We start from the raw sequence: 21,148 nt of genomic DNA on the forward strand, positions 1-21,148 counted from the left end.
CTTGTGGCGGGGCTTCTCTGGGTGGCAGCACCGAGGCTTCGGGCCCTGCAAGGCCTTGTGCATCGGCAGCTGCGGGGCGGCGGTGAAGTTTATGCCGCGGCGGCGAGGCTTGTGGCGGTGCTTGCCTGGACAGTGGCAGCGAGGCTTTGGGACCTGTGAGGCCTTACTACAGTGGCCGCACCGGCTGCTCCGGAGCTTTGGCTGAGGCCTGTGGCTCGCCAAGGCTTTTTGCGAGGCGGGCCTTTCTTCTGGTGGCGGCGGCAGCAGAGCCTCCCGTTCCTGGCCCGCATTTCTTGGCAGTAACAGTGGCAACGCAGGAGCAGATACGGCGGCAGCAAGGAGCACAGGCTAGGTGGCATTTGGGCTGCATTTTTAATTGAGGGGTTCTTCGGATGGGGTGGCGGGTGGCACATTAGCACGACGAATGACCCTTGGCAGTCAGGCTCCCCCTGGGAAATTGGGTGGCAGGCAATCAACGCCATCATCACTGGGAGGCCTAGTCGACTGGGAGCAGGAGTGGAGAGCCAGCGGGTTGGGGGATTATAGGGTGCAGGGTGGTGCAAAGATGAAGCCAGGTTAGGCCCCCTTTACTGCAGCTGTCCCTCCCACCACTTCCCACATCTCGCTTCTGGAAGTGGTGCCCCATCTCTCTTCTGCACAGGGTGTAGGCCAGCTGCACGCAAGGCAGCTAAGGATGCCATCCAAAAAAGAGCAAGGTGGGCCAAAAGGGAAAGGAAAGGCCCCCAAGGTAGGGGGTAGACGCCCACCCCTGGTGGCAATGGATGGAAGGAGCGAGGAGGGGCTGCCATGGGCGGCCATACTGGCTAGGCTGGAAGCCCTAGAGCTTGGCTCATGCCAGCCAGTGCACCTCGGGTCCAACCTGTGCCAGGGGGAGTGAATGAGCCACCCCCTAAACGTCCCCAGAAAAGAACGCAGTGTCCAGTAAGCGGGGCTAACAAAGGAGCCCCAGAGCACGGCTCAAGCCAGCCTGGTGCATCTCAGGCCCAACCTGTGCCGGTGGGAGCAAATGAGCCACCCCCTAAACGCTCCCGGGAAAAAATGCAGCGTCCAATGAGCGGGGCTAACAAAGAGGCTATTGCTTCCATCCTAGTGCGACTGGACGCACTCGAGGCTGGGCCCAGCAGGGCTGAGGCAAGAATGCCCAGCACAGAAGCAGGAGCAGCTCCCACTTTACAAGCAGCCTCGGCAATGCAGGGCTCACAGGGGCCTTCAGCAGGCGGCACACTGGGTGAGTCTCCCATTGCACTACACCAACAGGGGCAGCAGCAGTGGAGCTGGTGCCCGTGGGGATACCCCTACTGGCTCTTTTCTCCGCCAGCTGGAACCGAAGGGTGCGGGCAAGCAGGGGATGGTGCTCCACAGCAACAGCATCCCCTAAGGGAGGCCTGCGAGCAGGTCTGGCAATCCACCACTGGGACAGCGAGGGAAGGAGGGACACAGCCCTCCCTATCTGCCAACCCCCCCGCAGAGACGGATGATCCTCTGGAATCAGTCAGAGACGGGGCTATACCTTTTGGGGAGACATCAGCCCCACTAGGTTTTCACCTGCTGCTTGCTACGAAGGAGAAAATATGGAAGGGGGAGTATGTGGACCTATTCTCACTTCTGTACAGGGAGCCAGTTAAGAAGGATAAGGACAAGGGTGAAGATGTGGAACCAGATAGGCCCAAATGGCGACTCATAGAGCGCACTTGGGCTAACTGGTTGCCTGCATTCCTAACGTACATGGGGGTTGTAATACAGAGGCAGCCTCAGAGGGCCTCAGTACTTATCAAATACCTCGATATCATATATTGGGGCTACTCTGAGTTCCAGGGAACAGCATGGTTCGCCTACGATGAGGCGTTCCATATGAGGGTGGCCTTTCACACCTCCCTGCCCTGGGACAAAAAGGAGTCCGACCTGTGGCTGCAGTTTATGTCACACTCCAAGCCCGTGGCCGGCGATAGGGCGGACAGCGGCCACCTCTTGGTGCAGCACGGATCAGCAGCTCCTGCCTGTGGGCCTGCGGGGCAGGGGGTTCAACCCTGCCTGCTTTGCTGGGAGTTCAACCCTGCCTGCTTTGCTGGGAGTTCAGTTCCCGCGGCTTCTGCAGTCGGAGCCTCTGCAAGTTCAGGCATGAGTGTGCGATATGTGGGGGGGCCCATGCCTGCACTATGTGCCCTAGGGGGGTGACGCTTCAGCAGGGGGGAACAGGGATTCCACTGGCCCAAGAAAGCTGGGCGCTGCAGGCACAGCTCAAGGAAAGGGCCCCCCATCCAGTTAAGCTGGCTGAGCTAAAACACTTGCTCTGTCTTTACAGTTTTTGCTTGAAGGCTTTACAGTGGGTTTTAGGATCCCCTATTTGGGTACCAGGCAACCTTTCATGTCCCGCAACCTTAAGTTGGTGGTGGACAGGGAAGTGATTGTTGGGGAAAAAATTGCAAAAGAAGTGAAGACAGGCAGAGTGTTGGGCCCCTTTACGGCACCACCCATCCCCTCACACAGAGTTTCCCCGCTGGGCCTTGTCCCCAAGAAGGCACCAGGTGAATTTCACCTCATACACCACCTGTCCTTTCCTCAGGGAGAGTCTGTCAATGATTTCATCCCATCGGACCTGTGTTCTGTCCGCTACACGTCGTTTGACTGTGCAGTACGGATGGTTAGGGACTGCGGGGTTGGGGCCCTTATGGGGAAATGTGACATCAAGGCAGCCTTCCGTCTCCTCCCTGTCCACCCACGGGACTTCGAGCTGTTGAGCTTTGCTTTCGCGGGGGAATATTATGTGGATAGGGCATTGCCGATGGGCTGCTCCATCTCATGTTCAGTTTTTGAACGCTTCAGCTCCTTCCTGGAGTGGGCAGTCAGGAGGCGGGCAGGCCTGCAATCAGTGGTACACTATTTGGACGACTTCCTGTTTGCAGGCCCCGCAGCATCTGGCACCTGTAAGGCATTTATGGCTCATTTTGCGGGGCTGGTGGGAGAACTGGGTGTCCCCCTAGCAGCCGAGAAAACTGAGGGTCCGTCCACCACCCTCATTTTTCTGGGCATCGAGATCGATACCGTGGCCCAGTGCTGCAGGCTCCCTATGGATAAGCTGGTAGCCCTGAGAGAAAAAATCTCGGAGGTAGTCAGGTCTAAGAAGGTGACATTGTCCACGCTCCAGGAGCTGGCTGGCCATATGAACTTTGCGTGCAGGGTCATAGCACCCAGGTGCGCATTCCTGCGGTGTGTATATGACGCCATGTCAGGCCTGTCATGACCCCACCACCACACGTGAGTTACGGCTGTTCTTAGAGCTGACCTGTCCGTGTGGTCATCCTTTTTGCGGGAATGTAATGGGGTCTGCCTATGGAGAAGGGACCGGCTGTTTGAAGCTGAGCTACAGGTAAACTCTGCTGCCTCAGGTTCATTCAGTTTTGGGGTAATTCTCCATGACTCTTGGGGCCATGGCAGTTGGCCACTGCACTGGGCACAGACAGGGCTAACCAGAGACCTTACTTTCTTGGAGTTCTTTCCCATTGTTGTGGCTGTACACCTCTGGCCCGACAAGTTGGCTAATTCCTCAGTCCACTTTTGGTGCGACAACCTTCCTACGGTCCAGGTCACCACCACACTGTCCTCTAGAAACCCCAATGTTATGCGCCTTGTGCGGGGGTTTGTGCTACAGTGTCTTCGCCATAATATCCAGTTCCTTGCACGCCATGTTCCAGGTATTGACAACAGCATTGCTGATGCTCTATCATGGAACCAGATGGAGAGGTTTCGCCAGCTGGTGCCTTGGGCAAGGGCCCGGCCAGAAGTAGTCCCCCCAGTGCTATGGGAGATTGGAGCACCGAATTGGAAAGGGCCATAAGCCTGTCTGTGGTGCCCAGCACTTTGGCCAGCTGCCAAGGGGCAGGTAGGGAATTGTCAAGCTTCAGGGAGACCAGAGGCTACGCCCAGGAGTGGCCCATCCCCGTGGAGCACCTTATGGAGTTCTGCGTGGAGGGAAAACTGAAGGGCCTTTTAGTCAGGACCATCAGAGGTAAGCTCTCAGGTATCTTTCTTAGCAAAGGCACAGGGTTTTCAGGACTACTCGGGTGACTTTAGGGTCTGCCGTATGCTTGAGGGTTGGTCTCGCGAGTGCCCACGCCCCCCAGATGCCCGCCTCCCCTGTTCCCTGGAACTACTATTCGGCCTGCAGGGACAGTGGAGGTACTTGTGTTCCTCCCCTTTTGAGGCGCTGCTATATCATGCTGCGGCCCTCACTCTGTTTTTTTGTGCCTTTCAAATTGGGGAGGTGGTGGCGGGTTCTAAGATTGACAACTCCCTCCAGGCCCTTCTGGCTTCCGATCTCAGCTGGAAGGAGGGGTGGGCCCTCCTGCAACTCAGACGGTCCAAAACTGACCAACGCCGTAAAGGGCACCTGGTTATATTAGCTCCCTGCCAGCAGGAGGAGCTCTGTCCGGTGACACCCCTGTGCAGTTTTGCGGCAGAACGGGGGCCACAGTCGGGGTACCTGTTTGTGCACAGGGACTCCCAGCCCCTTACCAGGTATCAGTTTTGGTCAGTGGCAAAGGCCGCGCTTCGAAACCTAGGTGTGGACCCCAGTAAGTTCAGAACACATTCCTTCAGTATATGCTTGGCCTCTACTGCGGTCCACCTGGGTTTCTCTAAGGAGAGGCTACAGGCAGTGGGCAGGTAGTCTTCGGATGCATACAGGGCTTATGTAAGGCCACTCGAGGAGATGCATGAGGCCAGCGGCTAGATGTTGCCCCCCTTTACCCTGGTGTCATTTGTTGGTGTTTTGATAGGCTGCTGGAAAAGATCGGAGCAGGAGCGCATCCTCCTCTGTGGCCACAGCATGGCTTTCCGGGCAGGCCGCAGGGCGGCGAAATCTCACTTCGGTACGTAGCTGGGGGTCAGTCAGTGGGCCGCAGTGTGGTGGCTGGGATGCCGGGGGATGCATTGGGACGGGCTCCTGCCTGCCTTGTTTCAGCCAGCGCTGGACCAGGCAGTGCCCCAGGTGCTGGTTATCCACCTGGGAGGTAATGACTTGGGTCTGTTGAAGGGCAAGGCCCTAATTGAACAGGCCAGTAGCAACCTCTGGGCCATTGCACGTCACTGGCCAGGGGTGCACTTGGTGTGGTCAGATATCCTGCCGCGCAAGAAGTGGACTTGTGCTGGTGACCCACAGGGAATGGACAGGGCTCGGAAAAAGGTCAACAGACAAATTCAGAAGGCCATCAAGGACTTGGGGGGTTCCGTCATTCCCCACCCAGAGATCAAGCACGATAGGCTGGAATTGTTTAGGCCAGACAGCGTGCATTTGACTGATAAGGGCAATGACATCTTCCTGATGGACCTGCAGAGGGGCTTGCACCAGATTCTTATCGGGTGTGGGGTAAAGGGAGACTTAAGCAGAGGCTTGTCCCCTTTTTGTGGCAAAGAAGTGCGGGAAAAGGTAAAAAGGAAAGGGGCAGCTAGGTGACACCTTTAGGCACCTTTGGGGGTGACAGGCGGTCCAGAGGCCTGCAGCTCAGGTCTATATGTCCTTTGGGGCCAACGTGCCTCATCCGCTCGGAGTTTCAGGGCTCCGGGGGGCGGTGATGCAGGTTGGACCCCCTACACATCTTCAGGGTGTGGCTGGAGCCGGTGGGCTGGCACAGGGCAGCCCCTGGCTCTGGCAGGGTTTGGTTGCCCTATAGCTGCAAGCAGGCTTTATCATCAGAATGCTCCCGCACTTAATTTCCCCTCTGCAGGTTCATGATTCTAATTGATTATGTTTAATAAAGTGGCCCATGATTTAACCCAATGAATGTTGTTTGTGTGTTATTTTGGCAATAGGCCGCAAACCAGTAATGATGTGAAAATAATGCTGATGAAAGTTAAAGAGGAAAGCACAAAAGCAGGACTACAGCTGAATGCCAAAAAGACTAAAGAATGACAACAGAAGAGTTATGTAACTTTAAAGTTGACAATGAGGACATTGAACTTGTCAAGGATTATAAATACCTCGCCACAGTCATCAACCAAAATGGAGACAATAGTCAAGAAATCAGAAGAAGGCTAGGACTGGGTAGGGCAGCTATGAGAGAACTAGAAAAGGTCCTCAAATGCAAAGACGTATCACTGAACACCAATTTCAGGATAATTCACACCATGGTATTCCCGATTTCTATGTATGGATGTGAAAGTTGGACAGTGAAAAAGGCTCGTTTAAAATGTGGTGTTGGAGGAGAGCTTTGCGCATACCATGGACTGCAAAAAAGACAAATAATTGGGGGTTAGAACAAATTAAACCAGAACTGTCACTAGAAGCTAAAATGATGAAACTGAGGTTATCATACTTTGGACAGATCATGAGAAGACATGATTCTCTAGAAAAGACAATAATGCTAGGAAAAACAAAAGGGAGTAGACAAAGAGGAAGGCCAAACAAGAGATGGGTTGATTCCATAAAAGAAGCCACAGACCTGAACTTATAAGATCTGAACAGGGTGGTTCATGACAGATGCTCTTGGAGGTCACTGATTCATAGGGTTGCCATAAGTCGTAATCGACTTGCAGGCACATAACAACAACAACAAAACATACTTGTATGTGCAATTACGCAGACATGTATAATACAGTATTACAGTAGTGCTTAAAGTTAATAAATGTTGTATAAGATCTTCCTGATATTTTAGGGGATTTTTTATGAGATAGTAATTTCTTCTTATATATCATGTCCGTTTTGAGAAACTTGCACTAGTTATGAGAATTGTATTTTAATGTAACATTAGTACAAGATAAATGGTAACATGGTGCTAAAGTTGAAGTTTTAAAGGTTTTACAAAGCCACCTTTAACCCTGATGTGATGCTTGAATGGACCTTCGCTTATTTTCTAAGTGAACATGCCTGAGTAAATAAGGCTGTGGTTTCACATAACAGGGAGATACATTTTTTAGATCTTTTGCCAATTATATTGAGTGAGGGTCAATCTTATGCCCCATTTGTGAAACCTGGGTCAGAATAAAGATTTGAGGGTCACTTCTTCAAGTGCCCAATCCATTACCATGCACTAATAGGTCTTGATAGCTCATTTTGTAAGTCCTCAGAGTTAAGCTAGGACATTGTTTGGACTAACTTCAAATCCTGCTTCTACTCTGCGGGGTTAATTAACATCTGCTAAATGTTTCTTGTTGGAGGCTTGGAACTAAACACTTCTATTTGTTTTATTGTGATCGCTCAGTGTGAATACATTCTGGAAATAACAGCATTGGAGAGCTGAAATTGTACCAGAGATGCAGTTAAAAAGTGTGTGTGTGGGGTGTTACTGGCAAAACCACTGCAGAGTTTTTGAGAATGTGTGTTAACCATTGTAATGAATTTGTAGTTAACAGTGATTAAGAATCTGGAGATGTTATACTCTTAATTTCTTATATAAGAGTGTTATATTTTTATTGTGTTTCAAATGGAAATTTTAAAGCTAAATTGACTTCCACTTAAGGGTATTGAATACACACATCTTAACAGTCTGATCCACAAAATTACTTCAAACCTTCCCCACCTGAGGTTTAATCAGGATTCTGAAATAGATAGAAATATCCCTGGGTTCATTTTAATTAGGATTAACAATGGTCAGATGTAAAAATGATCCAGCATAAAGGGGCATGGGAGGGATTTCAACATGAGAGGGAAGTGCCTGAGGGAATCCAGTCAAATTCTCACCCACACTTGATCCCTTACTTGCAGTTAATGTTATGTCTGCAGTGGTCCAGATTAAATTTGAAGAAGGCACATGTGTATATCTGAATACCTCCCCCCCCCCAAAAAGAGCAAAACACAAATTCAGAAGGATGGTGTGGCTTCTAGGCATACCTAAGCCGGAGCATCTCTGTTTTAAAAAATTAGCTAATAGATTTCAATTTGTTTTATTTTTTAGAATATGTGTACTCCACGTTTCAAATAAAAAATTCCAAGACACCTTACACCAAATACATCTACATAACAATAAGGATATAACAGACAAAAATATAACAAAATTAAAAGCAAAGATGAAAGCAGCATCACATCAGTTGCATCAATCTGATGCTGAAAATGTAACAGTGGGGCATCTGGCAAACGTACTGAGATCATTCCATAGAAATGATGCCATGACTAAGGAAGTCCTTTTCCTGGTTGCCACCTACTGTACCTCAGTTGAAGAAGACCCCAAAGATGACCTCAGTGAACAGGCAGGCTGAGGAGAAGGATGGTGATCCCTTAGATATTCTATTTTAGGATACGATGCTGACATAGATCATTCATTGTCCTTCACGTATCTGATTCTGTTTCTTTGAGCTCATAAATATTCCCATGTTGTACTCCATGTTCATTCAGCATGGATACCCTTCTCTGCTAAAAACAAAACAAATATTCCAAGTTGCACGGAGCAGGTGTGTGAAATAGCATAACAGAAGTAATAACTTCCTCCTTTATAGAAAGTGGGCTGTGTATACTGCTCTAGAAGATTGTGTGTGTCTGCATTTAACCAGATACCCATGCACTTGTGAAGTCTTTGCAGGTATTCTTCTCATCTACTTTGCTCTTTGCAGACTCAAGAACTAAATATTGTCGAGGAATTTGAGGTGGCTGCTGAAAATAACATCAATGTCAAATCCCCTCCTGTCCCTCATAACGTGCTGTAAAGGAAATGTATGGAGTGGAGATGGTTGAGGGGGGAAAAGCAAATGCTGATGGCATATCATGTGTTTCCTATTATAAGTTACAGGGAGATGAAGGAACAGCTTGATCTGGTATTGCAGTTTAGGTTTTGGGTTCTACCATGATTATTGGTCTTTTGAATGTTTTCCTAAATGTTTGACCTATGGATTTTGCACTGCTATCTAGCTGCGCTTTGTTAAAAAGCTGTCCCATCCATACTCTGTGTACTGCCTATCCCTCAAAATAACCTGATCTTTAGCACTTATGGACCAACATCCTGCCCAATGGAGTGTAAAGTATTCTGGTTGCCATAGAAATAGCATATCTGACTTTAGAGAAACAGACATCTAGTATTTCTTTTTCTTTGAATAATATATACTGTATTGTTCAAAGTGCCAGTTAAGGCTACTTGAATTGTGACATTTCCCTCTATATGGAAATACTCTATGTGTAACATACCACATTTGAAGTGGCTCTTTGAATTCACCATTAATTAATGAAATAGTAAGTGATTGCATAATACGAAAACAGTATTGTTCAATATGCTTCCAATGTTCCATGTATTTCCATTAGAGGCATCTCTTTGAAGAAATAATACAATTCTACTAAGATAAATGAAAGAAGAAATGTAGGATGTGGTTGGTTGTATTTTCATCAGTGTAGAAGGCCTATTTCTTTTTATGCTGTTTAAGGTCATCTTAGATTTGATGATAGTGTATACCTAGTATAATATGGCATTGTTAGTGATAACAACATAATATAGAATAAGCAGAGTATCTTTTAAACATAGAACTGAGTGGGTTGCTTGTTGGGGTTTAGAGAGTTGTTTGACAGGAGAGAGTGGAGAAGGAGGGAGGTGGAGTTCGGAGTAGTATTGAGTAAAACCATATGCTTATGTGCTTTAAGAAGAAATCTTGTTAATCTTGTTAGCTTTGTTATCTTTAATAAATACTTAATTTAGTTTACCAAAGGCCTGATCCTTGACTGGGGTTTCACAGACCAGAAGGGAGGGTAAGGTAATGACCAAGGCTGAAGGGGAACTGTAACAAATGGTGGCAGCGGTGAAGAGAATAACAATACCAGTATTCAGAGTCTCTGGGAATACTAGTATTAGGACGTGACTGGTGGTTGCCTAGCAGGGGGATCTGTTGAGATCTGTGCTAGAGCGGGGAGAGAAAAAATAAAATAAAGGACAGTCTGGACTGGTGGAGTCCCTGGTGGTGCCTAGAGACAGGCAGTAACCACAAGCAGGTAGGAACCTGACAGGGAGAGCCAGGGAAGGATGCCTCACAGCCATATTCTTTGACAGTACCACTACTGAGAGCTGATATATTATTGTCATAATTTATTTATTTAAAATATTTCTATCCTGCCCTTCCACCTTACAATAGGGCACTCAGGGCGGCTCACAATAAAATCACAAAACATTTAAAAAGATAAAAATACATAACATACAATTAGGAAATATAGGGAGTGATATTAAAAGGGACTAAAGAGATAAAAACTAAAAAGGGAAAATAAAATCAGTTACAGGCTGTGGTGATGATGATGATATCAGTCGCCTTCCACATGCATCTCAACATGATGTATAGAATAAAAAACAGCTAAAAGAGTTTTAAAACAACAAAGAAAACAAGCAGATAAATTTAAAGAGCAATACAAATAGACACCCATGGTAGAGACCTACTCATCCAGTTGAGAAAGTATGTGAAACAAAAATGTCTTCAATTGTTTCCTGAAACCTAGAGATGTCGTGCCTAGTCTAATAGTGTGGGCTCTGAGAAGGACCTTAGTTCAAATTCCATATGTTCTAGGAACTTACTAGGAGCTTAATTTCAGTAAGGGGATTGTATTGATCTTACTTATTTAAAGGTTTACTAAGATGACGAAGTCAGCGCTAAGTAGCATTAGTGTAATACTACTAATTATAAGTGTAAATGGGGTGATGCAGTGCGAGTTAAGACATAAAGATTTTACTTAACATATCTGGATTATGGTCGGTGACTGCAAATCTTTAAACCTCCAATATAGTCCTCTAGCAGCATTTGCTGCAAAGTTCTCTATGCTGCATTGTCGGGTGTCAGCCTATTTCAGAGCCTGGTGAAAGTACACTATGAGAATTGTTCTACATGTTATGTAGGCTTTTAGCCTATAATCACCTTATACTGTAGTGTAGTGGGTAGGGTTGCCAGGTGTCCGGTTTTTGCCTGGAGACTCCTGATTTTTAGGGTCTTCTCCAGGTGAGTCACCTTAATCTCCGGACTCTCAGCATTGTTTTTTTTTTAAAAAGTTTCTAGGTTGTCTGGTTCACGAGATATACACCAAAATGTCAGCCCCCCTGCAACTTCTGTGAAATGTTCTCTTAGCGTGCAGCTCTAACCCTGCCCTTTCAGGTTTGTAGCCAATGAGGTGAAGTCAGGGTTGTGATTGACAAGGGATTTTTTAGCCTCCAGTCAGTACCTAGACCCCATTACAAAGGCAGAAACTATTGTTTTTTCCCTCTATATCTGAAAATCTCATAAATTGAATAAGTATATAGCTTTCAGCAGTACCAAAAGTTGTTTTTTCTTTTGTGTGCAGGAGTCAAATAAGTTTAAATTTTCCTGGGCAATTGAAGATGGCAGTGTTTTGAAAACCTTCCCAATATGAAGCTTTAATCCAGTACTTGCTTTTCTGAGAGTAAAGCTGTAAAGCTGATCCCACATACCCAGAGTAAACCCCATTGAATTCAATAGGACTTACTTTTGAGTTGTTTAGGGTTGTGCTGTAAATTAATGGGACTTTTGAGTGAACATGGTAAAGAATTGTGTTTGTGTTGTAAATCTTTCTCTCCTCCTCCAATCCTATTTTTTAAAGCAAATAGGCAGGGCTTCCATATGGAAGGGGTTACCCTTGAAGACGGTCCGGAAACTCCAGCTGGTACAAAACGCGGCGGCACGCTTAATAAAGCAGACCCGCCGCCGCGATTATATCACCCCAGTGTTGATTGAATTACACTGGTTGCCAGTTGTATACCGGGCCCAATTCAAGGTGTTGGTTTTAACCTTTAAAACTCTATACGGTTCCGGCCCAGTTTATCTGAAGGAGCGCCTCCAGTATCACCAAATATGCCGCCAAACAAGATCAGCCTCACAGGACGTTCTCTCGGTACCACCAACTAAGACAGCTAGGTTGGTGCGGACCAGGGAGAGGGCTTTTTCGATCGTGGCCCCCACCCTCTGGAACTTACTTCCCTTTGACCTTCGGCATGCCCCCTCCCTGTTGAATTTTCGCCGAGCCTTGAAGACCTGGCTCTTCAGGCAGGCCTATGGGATCTCTGGGGTGGGTTAGGTTTTACACTGTATTAATGTAAGATGGTCTTCAGATGAGATGTTATGATATTAATAATGTGATGATTATGTATATGAGCAGATTGTATTTTATATTGTATTTTATATTGTACGTCGCCCAGAGTGTCCGTTCAGTCGGACAGATGGGCGTCTGCTAAATAAAATGTTATTATTATTATTATTATATCTATCACTGCTTTTATTATGTAGGAAACTAATAATGATTTTAAAAAAATGTTCTGCAATAACCAACTGGTTTTGACAATCTGTTATGCGGGGTCTATGTATTTTTACATCTCCAGTGAGTCTTCCAAACAGTTTGTACATATATATGGAGTCTACCTTCCTATGAGGTAGGGTTGGTGATTGGGAATCAAGGCAGCTCACAACAAGAAATAAATCCCTTTAAAATCCAGTAACCATAAAAACAAGTATAAACAGTTGCAAAATGCTTGAAGTGGCATGATTCTGAATTTTGCGTTGGGTGAGTGAGTGAAGTTCCTTATCTCTTGAGGCTACAGTTCTGTGCACGCTTCCCTGTTTGAGTAAGCCCCATTAAATACATTGGGATTTGCTTCTGAGTAAACAATCATAGGATTGCACTACAAATATCTTTACAGGTTGTGTAAATAATAAACATCTTTGACAGTCCTGCTTATATTTATTTATTTATTTATTTACATTATTTGATTTATATCCACCCTTCCTCCCAGCAGGAGCCCAGGGCGGCTTATATAAATATTTCTTCATACTATGTCCCGATAAATACCTGATTTCAGACTATGGTTGTACAGTATTCTACATTTCTAGTGTGCCCTTCTTCCTTGGGGTGTTCGTGGTTCCCCTCTGTTGTTTTCATCCTGAGGGTCAGATTAGGCTGAGAGATAGTGAGTAGGCCCATGGTCACCCAGTAAACCTCATAGCTCATTTCCATTTAAAAAAATAATTAAAACAATTTACATATAGGCAAAGTTTATTAAGTAGATCCACACAATACATTTAAAGCACATCCAACTGCATTTAAAGCACATGACGTCCCATAAAGGATCCTGGGAAATGTAGTTTCCCCCTCACAGTTATTGTTTCCACCACCCTTAGCAAACTACAGTTCCCATGATTCTGTGATGGGATTCATGTACTTCAAACATGTGTTGAATGTGCTTTAAATGAATGGTGTTGATCTGCCCTAGGTATGATGTGCATTCATAAGTGAATTGAAAAGAATTTTAAAAGATACTTTTTTAAAATAGGGGAAGGGCTATAGCTCAGTAGCAGGGCATATGCTTTGCTTGCAAAGATCCAAAATTCAATTTCTGGAAAAGACTATTGCCTGGAATCCTTCAGAGCCAATGCTAGTCCATGTCATCAGTACTGATGGTATCAAATGGCCTGAGTCGGTATAAGGTTGTTTCCTTTGTTCCTAAAAGCAGAAAGAGACCCAAGGGGTGAATCCAACATTTATTTATGTATTTTATTTACAACATGTATATACCACTTTATTGTAGAAAATCTCAAAGCGGTTTACAGAAGGAATTAAAATAAAATTATTGGCAAAAACAGTTAAAGACAAGTATTTAAAAACATTCAAAATAATAAAGCCAACAATGAGTTAAAAACAGATTAAAAACACAATAGCTTCTACCTGCCTGGATAGGCTTGCCTAAACAAAAATGTTTTTAGCAGGTGCTGAAAAGAGTACAGTGAAGGTGTCTGCTTAATGTTAATAGGCAGGGAGTTGCAAAGCTTAGGTGCTGCCACACTAAAGGACTGGTTTCTTACAAAAGCAGAGCATGTACTATGTGGTACCCGCAACATGGAAAGCACACCTTGAACTTGGCCTGGTAGCAAATCAGCAACCAGTGTAGATTTCAGTGCAGAGGTATTATGTACTGATAGGGTCTCACTCTTGTCAGCAATCATGCCACGCATTCTGCACTATCTGCACCCCCCGAGTCAGGTTGTGCTGCATGGGGATTTCTGTGACCTTGGCTGACTGGCTGCCAGGTTTTTTTAGTTTTGGTTTTTGGTTATGAATCCTGACTGGTTGTAGGATGCTGAGTTTTCTGCCTTAGTCATAGGAATTTCATTGTGGTTGGTATGGTATCGCATTTAGGAAATCATCACTGTCTTTTGTTTTGTTTTTCTATTTGCATTTCATTTACATTTAACCTCACTCCCTTACATCCATAGAAGCAACAACAGTGGTTCCATGTGCTCAGCTCAACCCCCTTAAACCCACTGGTGATGCACCTTGTTGGTTGCATGACGGTTTGTTTCTTGCCCAGTAATGGTAAAAAAGAATTCACATACTGGGCAGTGTGGCTGCAACTGTTGTTGTTCCTAACCTGGTGTCTGTGAAGGTAGACCAAACCATGTGTTTTTTATCTCTGTCAATTATTATTCACTGGAATTGGGTTGGCTGTCAAAATGAGTTTATATCAGCCCACAGGGTAGACAGAAAAGGGTAGATCTTCTTACTCATTTCTCAAACCTCTTTCTGAAGAGAAGGGTCAAATCTGTAAAGAAGTTTGGAGCAACCATGTTGAAAGGTACGGGCAGGACATTCCAGGCAGGGGGTTGCCAATCCTACTTGGATGTGGATATCTTTGCAGATGATCCCTAGTCAAGCTTTATCAACAGCACAATCCTAACCATATCTATTCAGAAGTAAGTCCTAGTGAGTTCTATGGGGCTTAGTAAGTGTGTTTAGAACTGCAGCCTTCAGGGGCATCCATCTTTACTCTTGAGTGCTCCCATCTAACATCTCCACAACACTAGGTTCCTTTCTTCTTACAATGGCCTTCTGGTGACTGGGCTGGCCTGAGGGCACTTAAACCCATTTTGCCAGAAGCAAGTAGTCTAGATTAAATGTTCCCTACCCAGGCTCCATCTTTTAGTTAAGATTTCTATCTTAAATTCCAATCAGAGAAATGTTTTTGTTTGAATTGTATGCTCCAAGCAACTGTGTTTGATGCAGAGCTTGGAAAAGTTACTTTTTTGAACTACAGCTCCCATCAGCCTAATCCAGTGGCCATGTTGCCTAGGGCTGTTGGGGGTTGTAGTTCAAAAAAGTAACTTTTCCAAGCTCTATCACACTTAATGACCTCACTAACTGTCGCCCCGTGACATCACTAGGGGCCTGCCTCTGTGACATTCTAGGCCCCGCCCCAAAATCTAAGGCTTTGGGATGCTTCTGACCTGGCAACCCTAGCAGTGGGAGATTACATTTTAACACTCCTTAAATTTAGCCTGCATGTACAAAACTAGCAGGGGAAAGCTTAGTCCTCTCCTTATGCTGGTAAGTTTAATATATGGAGGGAGCTTTTTATATGAAGGAGCATTTAGAGGTACAATGCAGAATTGTCCTACCTCAACTATGAACCATGCTATGTAATTTTTGTCTACGCCAGCAATAGAATAATATGATATAAGTCCTACAAAAAATAATGCCTGTATTACTTACCTAAGGCAGGTGAAAATTGTATTTTTGAATGTTCCCCTTTGGAAAAACAAAAAAAAGAATCTTTTAAGTAGAAAGCAAGCTCAGCAGAGAGCAGGCTGCCCTAAACAATAGCATTTCATCCTGCTGTGCTATTTTTTTTAAAAAAAAATCTTGCAGAGTTCTTTATGCGGGGAACTTAAAAAGTGGGATTTCTCCTGCAGTCTGGAGCAGTATAGCCTATTGTACGACATCAGGATTCTGTTCCCCAGTCCTTCTGTAAATATAGACCAGGCCTGGTTGAAAAGGTGAGGCATCACTAGACATCTGTGGTCCCTGGTAATCATCAGATAAGGAGAGCTCAGAATTCAATACTACTGTATTGATGTAACCATGATAGCTCCAGGACTAACTATTCTACAGCTAACTGCTGGTCATACAATGTACTGCAGACATGCTCTTACAACTGTGCCATTTTTCTCTTGTGCCACATATGAACTGCAGTTTAAATCCTTTCAAGTAAGAAAATATATAGGTTAGGTAAGAATGGACATATTATTGTGGAACCTCAGATTTGGATGTATGAGTGTCTTCAAAAAGACATTTTTATTGCTATGTATACTCTCTTTGAATGCTAAGTCACAAAGCCTCAAAAAGTATTATGAAATTATTATACTTATGTTCAGCAGCTTTTTTTCAAACATAACTGTCTTGACTATTTCATTTCTGTAAGGCACCAGGGCACAATAAGCACTGATTGCCTATAAAGATTCATTTTAAATATTCAACCTTTTAGTAGGAGTCAGTGGAGGGAAAAAGTGATTTAAAAACCACTGCAGTCTATTTTCATGCATTTGTATAACCTAAAAATGGTTGAACTAATTTGTACTTTAAAAAAAAGATGTAAAATATACCTTTTTCTTACAGTAGTAACATGAACCATGAGCTTGGCCTTGAAGTTGTTTGAAATGAGTCACACTTTCAAACCACTGAAAGTCTGGTATTCTCTGTTGCCAGTATACATTCTGTTGAGACCTTCTGAATCCTGCCTCACTACTGTGTAAAGGAAGAGGGTCATAATAACAATATTACTTGCCTTTTCTGGATGTCAGTTTCTTTTTTTTATTGACTTTTGAAGAGATTTGCTATACTAATTTGTTCCTTCTTTTATAATAATTTTTTTTATTATTCAAATTTTTATAAAAACAAATACAAATACAACAAAAACAATACAACAAAAAAAATAAAAGAAAAAGAAAAACTTGACTTCCGATTTGTTACAGATCAGCTATAAGTATATAATATATATCAAACCTGTCTCCTAGAACATACGAAATTCACTTTTTTCCAAAGTCTATCTTAATTAATCGTCAAATCCCATTATCATCATTTCATTTTTTTCTTTCAACAAAAAGTCCAAAAGAGGCTTCCATTCCTTAAGAAATGTATCATTTTTTCTCTAATTTTTTCTTATTTTTTCTCTAATAAGACATGTCAATTTGTCCATCTCAACTAAGTCCATTAATTTCAATAGCCATTCTTCCATTGTTGGTATCGATTCCATTTTCCACTTTTGTGCATATAGTAATCTTGCTGCCGTGATCATATATAATATTATTCTTCCATATTTCTTTTCCTTTTGTTTATCCATAAAACCCAATAAAAAAAATTCTGGTTTTGACTGAATATTTATCTTTAAGATTTTTTGCATCATCCTACCTATCTGTGCCCAAATTAATTTTGCCTGTTTACACAACCACCACATATGATAAAAAGATCCTTCTTGTTGTTTACATTTCCAGCATACATTAGAAACATTACTATACATTTTTGACAACTTTTCTGGAGTCATATACCAACGATACATAATTTTATAAAAATTTTCTTTAAGATTATAGCATAATGTAAATTTCAAACCTTTTTTCCACATATTTTCCCATTGATCCATTTGTATATTATAACCAAAATTTTTGCCCACTTAACCATACACTCTTTTACTTGTTCTTCTTCCATGTCCATTTTTAATAAAAATTTATACATTTTTGCAATTATGCATTCATCATTTGTACACAAACCTATTTCAAAATCAGATTTATTTCAAACCCATACATTTTCTTGTCCATTTTAAATCTTTCTAACAATTGTAAATAGGCAAACCATTGTGAACTATATCCTTCCTTTATTAGTTGTTCTCTCTCTTTCATTATATATTCACCATGCACATTTCCTAATAGTTCTTGGTAAGTTAACCATTTCTCTTTTCCAGCCATTTCTCTTCTATAAAATGCTTCTTGACTTGAAACACATAGTGGTATTTACGAAAAAAACCTTGTTTTGTATTTATTCCATATATTCAACAAAGGACGTCTTATAAAATGATTATTAAAATCCACATTAACTTTTACTTTATCATACCATAGATATCCATGCCATCCCCACTTCAGGTTGTGACCCTTCAAATCCAATAATCTTTTATTCCTCAATAGAATCCATTCCTTTATCCAGACTAAGCAACAAGCAGCAAAATAAAGTCTCAAATTTGTTCCTTCTTGATCTCTACGTTCTTTTCTGGTTTCTGAAGTTGCCTGAGAGAAGATACCAATAGTTCCTTCTGTTTTTCAGATATTGCAAAGATACAGAAAATGTTCTCATATCAAGCTCTGTACCTTGGTCATTGGTTTTCTCTTCCCATTTGTGTGCCAATATAGACACATCTGTATTTCTCTTCATTTTATTGCAGATGTAAACTTCAAGGCTCTACTTTTAAAATATACGGTAGTGTTATATTCTACATATTCCCACCCATCCTATATCTAAACAGAAGTTGTATAGATATGCAAAATTGGGAATTGATTGGAGATATTTGTTTGGTTTCAGAGGGCACTATTTATTTTAGCAGGCAATTTTCCAGTGTCAGGAAGTGTTTTTAACTTGCTTATTGGTTTTTATGGGTTTTAATGGTTTAAATTTGTAAACTTGTTTTTAATGTTCTTAAACCGCCCAGACAGCTTCGGCTATGGGGTGGTATATAAATGCAATAAATAAATAAGTGAAAATAGAAGGCAGTCTCTCTCATCAATGGACAAACAATGCCTCAAAATTTAGGTGATGACTCCCTTCAGTGCAGAGAATAGATGGCAACAATTGTAGTTTCAGACTACTAAGCCAAGGACTTCTTGTTTGGCTCTTAGGTGTTAATGCAAATTCTTTACTCAGCTCATTTAACTCTAGGACTCCCATCCTTTGATTTAATTAAATGTAATTGGTTACATTGCTCTTCTTGGACCCCTGAGGTGTTTTTGTTTATTGCTTACACTTCCCAATAATGCCTCAGTTCAAGGAACAAAACACTGGATACATAAGAGCTTTTTATCCTATGCTGGATTTACAGGGAGATAATTCCTCTAAAATAGTTTTGTTTCCTGTTAAAAGTAAATGACCAGTGAAATAAACTCATTGGGTGGCAAATGTAGTATATCCAGAAGCAAATAATTAAGTAGGGTAAATTACATGAGATTAGAACAAGGAATAGAAGTTGCATTGCTGAACTGATAAAGGATTACAACAAGCACAGTAAGTATTGCCACTTAAATGAGTTCAGTGGCAATTGATTGATCAGGATTTGAAAACCTAGTTATGAAATCCTTTATAAATTCATTCTTTTAATCATGTATGCTTAACAAGTGCTTGTATTAATAATCGACTATAAAATCATATTAATATCAACATTAGCTTAAGATAATTAAAAGGTTTTCCTTTTAATAAAAAGACATAATACTAGGGTCTGTTTGATTTAAATGCTTCAGATATAACATATGAAACTAACTCTAATAAAACATAATATCTTTTATTGAGGGCCGTTGTTTCTCCACTAAACCATGTGGAAAAATTTGCTGCTGTATTTTGACAATTTCTGCTATCAGTCTTGTGATAATTCTTAAAAAGTGGCAAGGAACTGCGATTTGATTCAGTCAGCCTATTCATTTTGACATTTCAATTCATCTTTTAGCACCAGTCCATCTTGATGTCTTTCCCACTTCACATATTAATCAAGCTGAACGTACACGTAGTGGTGATGATCTTTATTCATTGCTATATACAAAAAATGGTCTCATGGCAACTTACAGCAAAGGCATAGAACAAACAAAAAATACACAACTAAAATTAAAACACAATAAACAAAATTAAAAGTGATCTTGTATTAAATTGTACAAAAACCTTTCGTAGCCCCTCTCAACCCCACAATAACAATTAATCACCCAATAGTAAATACCATATGCAACTAAAAAATTAACAGTCAAATACCTAGGGAAAAGGCACATATTTTCCTAGTGCTGAAAAAATAACTTTATTTATTAATAAACAGTCCTTCCTCAGAAAGAGCTAAGGGTGATGCACATCAACTGTATTTCTCTGATGTACACATGAACAAAATAAAATAAAAGCAATGTTAAAAACTCATTATACAGCCACGAGAGTCAGCATGGGTTTTTTTGCATTCTGCAATGTTAAATTGAAAATAACCCCCATGCTATTCTGATGCTTCCCATAAATAAATAAATAAGCTCAGTTCAAAACAAAACCTTACAAAACTTACAGTCCTGAACTCAGAAACACGTGCTTAACAACATTCTAAATTTTCATGGGGATACACAAAACAGTCAGAGAGAATTGAGAGTTCAAAGTATAAAAAGAGAGAGAAGAAAACCAGACCTTTTGGACTTTTTTCTGTCCGAGTTCTACTAATCTGTTGAAATTAATTAAAAATCAGCAATGTTCACAGAATACCTGTACTCCTATTACTGACCTTGCCCCATACTCTGACCTTCTTTTTCTGCAGTTTAAAAGTTAAAAAAAATGCCTGGCTGATTTTTAATTAATTTAATAAATTTAGCATTGAACTGAATGATAATGTCGGACATGCTCAGTAAGAACCAACTGTCAGTGTTCTAAAAGCCAGACTCACAGCTGCTGGGTTTGCCTAATCAGGGGGACACACCCACACCAGACATTTATTTCACTTGAAACAGTCATGGCTTCCCCCAAAGAATCCTGGGAAGTGTAGTTGGTGAAGGGTGCTGAGATGAGACCCCTATTCCCCTGATATTGTACCAAATTCTTCCAAGCTACACAGGGAGTGGAGTGGACTGTAAAAGACCAACCCAAATTGTGTTTGCATTTTTACAGATTTGTAGACCAGTACAATATCTCAGAGAGGAGGTCAGGTCTCTGCTCCCCTGGTGCATTCACTATAGCTGCCCAATTTCCTTGCTTTTTAAAGTTTGATAGAAATATCTGTTGGCTATAGGTATGTTCTTAAACCACAAGGTTTTGTGCCTATTAGTCAATATACACTAAAAAATAGCAGATCAGTTTAAACAGAAGTGTATACATTGCTGATGAGGAGTACATCTCTTATTTATCAAACTGTAAAAGCCTGAGTATATAATAATTTCTTTTATTTGACATCTTTAAACCCAGCAATGTGGGAGATAGATGCACCTGTGAGAGTTAGGGTCCTACTATGGGGAAATCCCTTCTATGCATCCCCTCACCTCAAATACTGTGTCTGTGAGCAGGGACCATCCCTAGCCATTCTTAAGTACCAAATTCACTGGTACTAAGTGAACCTCCCTGGGGAGAACATTACACAGATCGGAGGCCATTACGGAAAAGTCTTTCTTTTGTAGTCTCCCTCTGTACTTCTGA

General features: G+C 42.5%; 1 protein-coding gene across 3 annotated transcripts in view; it reads left to right on the forward strand.

Annotated features, from left to right (window-relative positions):
- The window catches only part of CAMKMT (calmodulin-lysine N-methyltransferase), a 455,076-nt gene that overhangs the window by 80,124 nt on the left and 353,804 nt on the right, over positions 1 to 21,148 (forward strand). The gene's annotated exons all lie outside the window — the stretch shown is intronic.

The sequence above is a fragment of the Rhineura floridana genome, chromosome 4 (genome assembly GCF_030035675.1).
Source record: "Rhineura floridana isolate rRhiFlo1 chromosome 4, rRhiFlo1.hap2, whole genome shotgun sequence".
NCBI lineage: Eukaryota > Metazoa > Chordata > Lepidosauria > Squamata > Rhineuridae > Rhineura > Rhineura floridana.